We start from the raw sequence: 12176 nt of genomic DNA, 5'->3' as shown, positions 1-12176 counted from the left end.
AGGGCCCTAAATATTTTAAATAATTCAATTTGGCTAATTTTTTCTTAATTAGCTAAAATTCCAAGAAAATACTGAAAATTTCAAAGTAAATTATTTTTATTCTATTTTTATCCTTCAGGCCTCAACTACTGTTTCCTTCCCTTCATTTTATTTTTCATGATTTTTTGAGAATTTTTGGGGATTCTAGGTATAACTTCCTACTCTGATTAACATTGACCAGATATTTTGAAAATAATAATCCGATCCTAGATTTGATCTCAGTTCAAAAGTTATTCCATCTAAGTTTTCACTACACTACTTGGCCCTTGATCAATTCTAATTTCCTCATTTTCTTAATTAAAATAACAGGGTATGACAAGAGGTGATAACGTGGTGCGACATGTGGCAAGTGAGGGGCAGGCGGGTGACGTGGCATGTGGGTGGATGGCGTGGCACGATGTGGCAGGTAGGTGATGATGTGTTTTTTTTTTTTTTTCATTTTTGGCACATGACTTTTGTGCCCACTGAAAGTATCATTCAACAGTGACCCTATATGTTGCCACTTAAAGTGACATTTAGCAGTGATATAAGGGGTCGCCGCTAAAGGCACCCTCTAGCGGTGACATTTGATCGCTGCCTTTTAGTATCAGTGATAATTACTAAGGCAACATTTTGTCACTGTTGAAAATCGAAAGTTAAATTTTTTGTAGTGTATCACTGTGCTTGTTTCTCTCTCTGTCTCTTGATTCATTTGTTTTATTCTCAACTAACTGATCAGACGAGTTGCTAATCATCTAATACTTCTGTTCTTAGATATATATATATATATATATATATATATAAAGATTTAACTTGTAGTGCAAATTACTCTATAAACTAGCTCTTATATTTTTAAGACTGGAGGTAGTATTTAATAACGCTGTTTATTTAGCTAGTATTATACTTACAAACTTTCGCTTTAGTACACATAGAATCCTATCTGCCTTCGCTATATCAGTGAATAAATTAAAACTGTGACGTTCCAAGGAATGAAAACAATAGGGGCACCAAATAAAATACGCAAGCTATGGCACAATATATTTTTAATACAACAACCATACATGGGTTAAAGTTCTAGGACCCTGCCACGGTGCTCATCATACATCAATATGCAGAATAGTCCTGCACAAATAGGAGAATTACTCCATCAAAACTTGATGATCACTACACATCAAAGGTACCGTACGGTCGTGCACAAACCCAAGTCTCTTTAAAGACAAAAGATAACGTTCGTACGTACACAGGATATTTTTTAAGGTTAAAAGACACACACACGCACTTGTACCTATGTTTTCCTACTTGTAAGGAGGATCGGGCACTTGGCCAGACTCAATACGCTTGAGATCTTCTAGAAGGACTTGGTACTGCTTCTCACATCTTCTGGGGTTTTATTTCCCCCAACAGCCTGAGCAACGTTGTGCCAGCGGTCTGGTGTTTCCTTGTCATAAACAGCAAGAGCCATTTCAAAGGCTTTGTTGTCCTTTTCAGTCCACGAACCAGACGAAGACATTATGTTATTGCTTCTATAAGAGTACAAGAAGAATAATCACTCAAATGATTGATGAACAAATTCTTGTGAGCAAAAGATGCAGAGAAACATGGATATGGCTTCTCATTTATAATAAGCTGCTGGCAGTGGGAGAATATGTATCAAAAAAAGTGTCGATGGGAACATGTAGCTAGATTTCGTTTTTAACAGTTATTACATTATACTACCTCTAGTCCTTAATATAAGAGCTAGCTAGAAATTCAATTTAGTTATAAATATAAGATCTCAATTCACTTTGTCTTCAATATTTATTCATTTTGCTTTCAAGTAATTCCTATAGTGATTGCACATGTTAAGGAATTACTATCAAGGATAATTCAAATACACATGATTAATAATTGTATTTTTTAGAAGACAACATCTATCTGTTACAAATAACTAACTTAACTAATTTTTTTTAATATTCACAAGTCAGTTATTTAACTCTTATATTAATTATTGAAGGTAGTAATTAAGGTGCCCTCGAGCTTCTAGCATCATCACCCTACTGCAAATTGGCATAAGGAATCTAGCCAAAATGAAGAATTAATATTTACTGATTTGTCTCTTTGGCAACCACAGATTAAAGTTGGACCACGAAGAAGAATAACAAGATAAATAAGAATCCGTATCTTCGCCATTTTTTTCTATATGAGGATAATAAGTAGATACCTAAAGATTTTTTTCCACCTTACAGTAATTATCGAAAGAGAAGTCATGTCAATTTATAAATTAGCTTTAGAATCTTCATTGTGTCCAACCTTACCGTGTGAATCCAATGCTGGATGTGTCCACAGGAGAAAACGACCTATATAAAGGATATGGAACTTTCTTTAGTTATGAAGAATGATTCATTCCATGATCTGTTTTTAATCTGTATTTGTCGTGTTGGGATTTGATTAAGCTCTTGAGTGGCCACTAGTGTTTATATATGTGTGAACTATCGAAGATATTTATTTTAATACACAATGTAAAAAAAATTATTAAATATATTGAATCCCCCAAATAAAATTAACTACCTCTCTTTCAAAATATTTATCATTTTTAAGGCTATAATCACAATTCAAAAACTCTACTACTTTCGGTCCTTACTATAAGACCCAATTGACTAATTTAAAAATATTTAAAAAGTTAAATAAATTACTTAATCGTAACATATATTACATGATCTCTCTAAAATGTTCCTCCGGTTCTTAAAGTAAGATCTATTTAACTAATTTGATTAGATTAAAAAGTTAGGTAAGTTAGTTAATTATAAAAAATATAATATGTTTTTCCTAAAACACCATAATCATCTTTCTTAATATCATCCCCCTTCTCCTACTTAATCATGGTTGAGGGAGTATAATATGAGTAGTTTAGAAAAAATTAAAAATTAATAAATATGAGGAATAGGTCCTACATTTAGGATCAAGATCAATTTAACAATTAGATCCTATATTAAAGATCAGAGGAATACTTATGTGTATCATTATATTATATATCAGTTTATATGTCTGACAAATTAATTTGGAAAATAACTATAGATATAAATACTTTAAAATAATTTATTTTGCTTCCTTAATCTTCCTAAATTAGCTAATTAGACTTTGTATTGAGGACTGGAGGTAGTATTAGAAAGTCTAAATTACAATTTAAGTCTGATGTTATTCGGCTAGAATTCCTTTAGTGAGGCGAGTGTAGTTGACATGGTTTAACTTACAACTATTATTGAAGGTAATAGAGCATAAAAATAACTAATACTCATTTAAATTCTAAAGTGACAATTATTCAGAAAAGAATCAAAAAAAGTTTATCTGATATCTTGAAACGGAGGATATGCTACTCTGGCCCTTAATATTAGTTACTTTCTAAGAGAATTTTTGGACCCTAAATATTAGTACTCATTTTGCAAAATATCTTAGCATTAATTATTTTCGTTTCATATATGCTCTTAGTTTGTTTTGTAGCTCTGCGATTATGAAGTATTAATTGGGTTGTTCCATTTCATAAGAAGGTAAAGTGTTTAGAAATATGCCCTATATTGGAAATACGATCATGTCCTTCGAATTTTGAAAACTATTAAAATTGTCGACAATTTTAAGGATGTAAATATCTTTTACTACCTCCAGTCCTTAATGTAAGACCATGTTTGACTTTTATTTTAGTCCTAAATATAATACCCCAATCCCCTTTGTCTCTCATATTTATACTTTTTCTTTCCAAAGTAGCCCTTCTAATAGTGATAGTTCTAGTCAATACACTTAATTAGTAAGGATATTTTAGGAAAAACAACACCTATTTAGGACAAATAACTAACTCAACTTACTTCTTTAATCTTGTCAAATTAATCAACTGGCTCTTATAATTAGGACCGGAGGTAGTATTTTTTAAAGTTTGTGTGAGACCAAAAGGAGTATTGTATTTGCGAAAACATATTTAACTTCAAGGATCAAACGATTATCATTATTCTATTTGCTTAACTCACTAGAAATCAAACACCTAATAATTTCTATAGTTGGAACAGAAGAGAAGTTCATGAATATGGCCAACCTCATGCTTGCCAACTCAACCAATATGGCTTCTTTATTTTACGTTGATATGCTTCAAATTACATGATAGTATATGGGCATACATTACTTTTTTATTTCTTTATATGCATATGTACTCTCCAAACAAAAGCATGCAATTATATTCTAGAAACAATTAAGTACTAAATGTAGACATTTTTTCTAATGGAGATTCGAATGTTAATGCAGCACTTTGTAAAAAATATTTAGTCCGTTTCGTTAAGTCCAGCCCTCATTGATAAATTGAGCCTTCAAGCACATATATAGATGCATATAATATTTTACCAACTTTGCCGATATGCATGTAGTTTGCCATTTCATGTAAGTTCAATGACTTTGGTTTTGATCTTATGGCTAATCTTATATAAGCCCTATTGGTTTTAGGTTGTATTCCACTCCAAATTGGAACAAAGAAAAATTTTATACCACAAATTATTTTATTCAATGTGCGAAGTTTATTCTAGCTAATTGGATTATTGGCAATGAAACTAAAAGAATAATTTTCTTTTGGGGGGGGATTTCATGTGAATGTCAAGAAATTCAAAAATGTTAATATAATTTTTAGTTCCTCATGTTTGCCCTCAGTTTAGTTTTGGTCCCTCAAATAGCAAAATAGTCCAACTCTTTATTGAATTATAAGAACCAATGTCTTAAATGAAAATAAAATTGAGGGACTAAAACCAAAATGAGAATAAATTTAAGGGATTAAAAATTATTTTAACCCAATTTAAAATGACAGTTACAGAAAAAAAAAATACTTCAAGTAGCTGGTAGCCATGTGGTTGAAGTTTTTCAAAAGCATTGCATTTTAAAAGTTGGTGTGCTGCCATTCGCCAAGGGGTCAAAAAAAGACGGAAAAAAAGTCGGTGATATGATCCCATGGATCAAAGTAAAGAATTGTGTGGGCCTATAAATTTGATAGGGTGATATAATATCTTGTAAATGGTATTTGGTATTGAGAAAATATATACACTTAAATGAAAAATCATATCAACTTGTTGGTAAGAGCAGCAGAATTCTCATTTTTCAAATAATCTAGCTAGGGTTTTAATTTCTAATTTGTTTATGAAGTAATTTTTTTGGGTCAATGTACGAAGTAAATTTAGTGGAGAGAAGTTCATCATTTTCCCCTTCATATTTCGAAGGACATTAACTTTTATTGATGGTGCTAGCAGTAAATATTTATGTTTGCTGGTATAGCTTATGCAGGCCAAAAAATCATTGATTTTTAGGGGTTCAACTTGATCATAGTTTTAAGTTCCTCTAGCTATGGCCAACTTCTTTGTTTGCAAACGGTCACTGTTACTTTTTAATATTCTTATAGTTATTGTTGTCAAACTCACAAATTGATTCGTCAATTTTTTTCTTTTTCTTTTTAATGTTTTTAACTTTCAAAATCATATCTACTCGTTTTTTAACTCATGTTAGTTGCAGACTCAACTAAACTTGTATGTGAGTTGGTCAAACTTGGTGAACTCGCTGATTTTCGAGTGAGTCAAATATGTACCAAATAGAACTCCGTTCTCCCTCCCCCCCCCCCCAAAAAACAGATCTTAGGTTCAATTGTTTATAAGTAGAGAAAGTTGTTGATTTATGGAAGAACTTTATACACATTTCATCTGACCCTAATTGGATACTAATTAATAAGCTGAAGTTTAACATAGCTTTTGAAAGTCAGTTGACATATTCAAAAAGAAATATTTATTCAATTGTTTTAAGACTAAAATGTATAGAAACTAAAATTTTAACACAACACAATATCAGAGTGAATTGTGGGAAACAATGAAATTTTGAAGTGAATAATGTAAGTATGGTCAAGTTGCAAAACCGTGTCCGTGTGGTCCAAGTCAGTACTAAAGTGGCTCACCCGTACCCAAAAAAAAAAAAAAAACTTTGGTCGAAGAATCATCAAATTAACATAAAAAATAATATACTAACAAATATTCCTTTACAAATCTTCATGATATGTATATATATTCTAAGCAATCCCCGTCATTGCTGTACAATTTAATGTACCCACCAGCATATATAGGACCCGTCCCACCTTATTGGAAATATCTCTTCTCATTCATATTCTCTTCACCATTTGTGATGTGGACACTAAATTTTATATATGACCGTTAACAATTTAAATGATGACTTCATATATAATAAAATAATCGCCTTTGTTGTTCTTTTTGTTTTTGTAGCTATGCATACTTAAGAATTATTATCAATTTTTTGTTAGAATATTAATTGGATAAAAATATATATTTTAATTTGAAGTATTGTTAATAATGAAAATCTCTTAATTTGATCCGTCAAATATACAACACAAGGCAAATAGATTCAAGGTGGGTCACTTATGGAAAATAGAAAGAATGTAAGTAAGTTGCATTGTTAATTGATAATTCGACTTGTATATATATAATATTATAATTTTTTCTTAACCACATCATTTTTTCCTGATTTTTATCATCTTATTAAAATAACCAAGTTTTGAAGATTTACGTAAAATATTATCAGAAAACAGGAATCTCCAAGTTTATGAGCAAGAAAAGTTGTCCATCTCGTGTATCTCCAACTTTATAGGCTGGTCCTAGAACTTTTGCAAAAGAATATAGAGATCGAGCTTTTGAAGGAATATATTCTTCATATAAAAACTTCTTTTTGGGTTCACACCAAGACAAGTGGGCTTTAATTTTATACCTCTATTTTATATATTGTACAAATTTCTTGGAAGAAAAAATGATTTGTGACCAATCGTAGTGTGTTTCTTTAAACAAAAAATTATAGATAAATTGGGTCCTAGAAGCTTACTAGAATCAAGATATGCCTCCAAACTTAGAGAGCCTCTTACAACGGTATTTACAAATCGCCCACATTACAAAAAAAAAAAAAGTATTTTAGTTATTGGGTTAAGAAGTATTTTTATTCATGAACTTTTTTTTAACACACATGGTTACCATATCTGTTTGGTATAAGGGAAATGAAGGGGAAGGGAGAAGAGAAAAAATTTTAATGAGCTTAATTTTAAAAAATTAAAGAAATGGGGTTAAAAGTTTTTAATTATTTTTTATTACTCTTTTATCTTACATCTTCTGTTTGTTAAAATTTTAAAACCCAATTCCCTTTTTTTTTTTTAAATTGAGCTCATTACGATTTTTTTGTCCCTCCCCTTTCCTCCATTTTCCTCGTACCAAACATAGGATTAGGGTGAGGTAGTATCACCCTTGAGTATGAAAAAAGTTTCAATAAGTGGATTGTTACTTTCTATCAAACATATGTTATTTTGATAATTAATTGATAGAAAAAAATTACATAAATGATCCGGTGCAAAAGATCAAAACACAATGCATTTCATGTGATATAATTGAAAAGGTGATTAAATGTCAAAATTGATTCAATACATAATCCATATCATAACACCTGGACTTTAAATGTTCATAATTTTTTCAAGATTAAGGTGGAAATTTGTCCCAAAAGTTTTTACTTAGGAATTCTTAATGCCTGAAAGGATTTTTTGGTACAAATTTGTTCTAAAAGTTTAAAATCGTAGCAATATTATCCCTAATGTTAAAAAACTAACACTGATTGCTAAAATAATGACATTGATCTTTAACACTTTTAATAATATAGAGCAAGAAAAAACTTCCGGAGGCCCAATACTTATGAGTGAAAACTTTCGAGATAAATTTTATAATTTAAGCCTTTTTTATTTTAAACTCCATTATGAGTAAAAAGAATAACAACTTCGAGAAGTTAATGGACTTAGCCTTCAAATAAGATAAACTTCATTTTAAAACTTTTTCAAACCTGTGATATATGATATGATAATTCACCAAAAAATATACTTCTCCGGTCTTAAATATAAGACCCTTATATTAGTGTGTATAAGGATCTTATATTTAGGATCGGAGGAGTACTATGATTTTCAAAAAACTCTATAATGCATATCTAAATGACATAATTTAATATAAAGATTATAACCTAAAGATTATACCTTAACATAGTTAGTTAGGAATTCTTAGAGCCTCTTAAAGTGAATACGACCCGAATTATAGGTTATATTGCATTAATTTGATTTATGTTGAAGTGGACCTAAGGCAACTAACAGTTCATTCTTTGATGTCCCCAATGGATTATAAAGTTTTCTAGCTAATTAAACAAACTTTCTTGACTAGTGGTTTTTATTAAAGATAATTTTGACATCTTATAATAAATATTCCCACTAATTTTTTTATAAGAAACAGCTACCACATAAAGCTTGTTACCTATTTATAAAAGACATTCTCAAATTTTTTCTGCTAATTTTTTATTTTGTTCTTATTTAATTACTCATTGTAATATTAATATATTTATTATCGCACTGTCCCAAGCATTCTCTCCACCACACATACATTATCTCTTTTCCACAATCCTTTCATGTTAACACTCCCTCTGGTCGTTATTGCAAGAAACTGCTAACTAATTCACACGTATCAATAAAAATAGTTAGATGCATTAAATTTGTCATAAATTTCATGTCATTTCTAATATTACCCTAATTAACTACACTAAATTTTAACATCATGTTAATTTCTACTCTCTTATTACCCTTATTAGATATGGGCATATATGGGGAAAAAAACATTTAATGCCCATTGAAACTATCATAGGGTCTTATAAAAAGGATAAAAAATTTCTTCTAAAAGGACTCTTATAATAAGGACTAGAGGGAGTAATTTATTTATTCTTTTTAGTATTGTGCTCTCTCTCCCCATGAATATAATAAAGGAATTTTAAGGAAAAAAGTTACAGTTTTTATACATTTACGTTTATGATTAATTGTAACCAACTTTTTGATCAACTTGATTCCGTTAATTGTTTCTTATGGAAAGAAATGAAGGAAGTAACTTGATTTTAACTAATTTTCTTAATTTACATAAAATTACTAACAAGTGCTGATAAATAGAAGATTATCATGCATGCATGGCAAGTGAGAAATGCTTATGGTTATGATAGGAATGTAGCACCTTATGAAAACAAAGGCAAGATGAAAAAAAAAATTATACAAAAAAATTTAGATGAGTTGAATTGTGGGGCCTCACCTGAGCTAAGGCATGCCTCTAGGCTCTAGAAAAGTTTACAGCAATACTTACAGATCAACTACCAACATAGTCTTCACATTGACAGTAGGATTCGAACTCACGATCTTGTAGATTATGGGTTGACTTTTTACCAGTTGAACTAATTTTTGTTGGCAAGGCAAGATGAAAATTGAAAACAAATGATAAGAGACAACATCAACAAACAATGACAAGGTGGATAAAGTTCAGAAAGACAAGATAGATAAGCCCACGACTACAAAAATAAAAATAAAAAAAATAAAAAATTAGACAAAAGCATTTAGTTAAAATGAAAATGACCAAAAGGAAGTGCTGTCATTTTAAATAGGTGGAAAAGCTATGTTATCCGCCATGATCCTTGCATTACAATGGCTACAGATAATCCAAGGCAGATTACTAATTGGCAGCCGCCTACTCCTCACTGGATAAAAGTCAATGTAGATGGTTCTATGTCTATTAATGGGAATCACCCTGGCTGTGGTGGTGTCTTAAGAAACCATGATGGTCTTTGGATTGCTGGGTTCAAACAAAGTCTTGGAATGTGTAGTGCTCTCGAAGTTGAAGAATGGGCAGTTTTCAAAGGCCTTACTTTGGCCTGAGATACGGGTTTCAGGAAAATTATTCTTGAATCTAACTCTAAGAAGTTAATTGACATGATATTAGCTGAATTTACTGAATCTACTTGTAGCTTGGTCCTCATTCATATAATGAATCTGATTAAGCTTAACTGGGAAGAGCAATTGAAGCATGTATCTAGAGATCAAAATGTGGTTGCAGATGCTTTAGCGGAAGAACTACTACTGCTATTCTGAATGAGTGTCCGCCTCATCATGGGATCTTGGTTGATAAAGAGATGTTGAGATTTAATCCCCCTCTTATTTAATTTTTTAGTTTAGGCTTTGGCCTTCTTTTGTACCAAAAAAAAAGAAAAAAAAGAAGAAGGAATGAACATCTTATTTAAATGAAGATGCTCAAATATAACAATAAAATAAGATTCTTTTCACTCTACGTACAACGCGAGCATACGACTCGTCCGACCTTGCATAAGGTGTAAAAGCATGTACGATTTTTTTTTAATGGAATGCATGAATTTTTAAAAATGGGACAAAAATACTAAGTCTTTTTTTTTTTGAGCTGAAAAAAAAAAATACTAAGTCTGTTAAATCCAACAAATATGTGTTACTTTTTCCTTCTGTGGGGCCCACTTTGTCAGCTTTTGACCTCCTCTTATGATCAACTCTCCCCTCTCCTCTCTCCTTCTTCTCTCTTGCCCTTTTGGCCTTCATTTTTTTAATTGTTTTAACTTTTAAAAACTTATTTATTTAAAGGAATATTTGAATAAAATAAAAAAACTTATAATTATTTTTTTATAAAAATTAATGTAAAAGGTGATAAAAATACATTCTTTTCCATTTACAAAGTCTGGAAAAAAATCTGTCTTTTTTACTTAATTTATTCACTATTTAAAACATACAAATAAGAAATTCACTTGGTAATCCTATCAGAAAAATTTATAATATATTAAAGGGTTTACGGAAAGTATCTATACTTAACATCTACAATTCGTAAGATGAGAATAGTTCTGTTTTGGAAAAATTGCAAGTAAAGATCTTGAGGAATATAAAATTATGATTTGAGTTTTTAGATTCAAAAAATTGCTGACAGGGATGGGGTTTTAAATATAAATTACAAAATATTAAAAAGCCAAATTACATTCCTCTTACTTAGAATACCTAACCTGTTATTTGAAATACTTAATTTGTAATTTTTAATATTGTACTTGTTATTTAATAGTATAAACTTATTTTTTTGGAATACTTAATTTATAATTTTCAATATTTTACATGTTATTCCCAATATTTCACTGTTATTCAACGTGAAAACAACTTGGTCTTTTACACAGTGTTTGCTAATTCATATTTAAGATCTGGTACCTGAAAGTAATTTTTTAAATTCAAGAACTCAAATCGTAATTTTATATTTTATAGGGTCTTCATTTGTGATTATTTTCCCTTTTTCTTATGAAAATATTCTAGAAATTTATAATATGGTTACCTTCATAAAATTTAAAATTCCAAAATATTAACTCACTTGGTATCTATGGTTACCGAAATCAATAACATAAATAAAAGGTTTTGTTTGAAGGGAATAGATCATTTTTCAAGATATGTAGGTGTCAACGATAGAATTTTAGTAATTATAAATTTCAATAATGATAAATTTTTCATTAAAAAAACCAATCTATTCCCTTTTATGACTTGCAGGTATTATCAATAGACACTTTTGATAAAGTTAACTTTTTGTTATACAACTAAAGAAAGAGCAGAGAAAAAGAGAAGAGAATTAGAGAGAAGAGAATATAAAGGTATTTCTCATTCTATTTAAAACACTAAATACTTAATACATACCTTCTATATATATGCATAACTTTATAACTTCAGTAGAATGTACATATTACATAATAATAGAAGATGATTGTGGAATCATGAAGATAAGATAAGATATTACATATAATAGGAGAGATATGGGCATTCACACAGATATTATTACATTTATAACACTCTCCCTTGAATATCCATTATATGAATGTACCTCATTAAAAAAAACTTCAACTAAGAAAAATCCTGTGGGATAAAAATCTAATAGAAGAAAAAGAGTACATCATTCATTGATATACTATACAATGCTACCTCATTAAAAACCTTGTCAGGAAAACACAGTAGGACAAAACCATAGACAAGAGAGAAAAAAAGTATAGCATGCATCAATTTCCCATCTTAGCAACATCAACTGACATCTTTAAGCCTATAGTCTAATATAATGAATAAGCCTCTTAAATATTATTTTTAGGAAAATATGAACGATATTAATTTTACAATCTTTTGAAAATCATGAGACAAATACTCTGTTTGTGGTCTATCGACATATGGATCATATTGTGATCTCTTGACATGAGGATCACACAAGAATCCTTCATCTTCATAGCTAGTAAAA

The sequence above is a fragment of the Neltuma alba genome, unplaced genomic scaffold (assembly GCF_004799145.2).
Source record: "Neltuma alba isolate B1F8T4 unplaced genomic scaffold, ASM479914v2 tig00010857_pilon, whole genome shotgun sequence".
NCBI lineage: Eukaryota > Viridiplantae > Streptophyta > Magnoliopsida > Fabales > Fabaceae > Neltuma > Neltuma alba.
Note: the sequence above shows the minus strand (reverse complement) of the source record.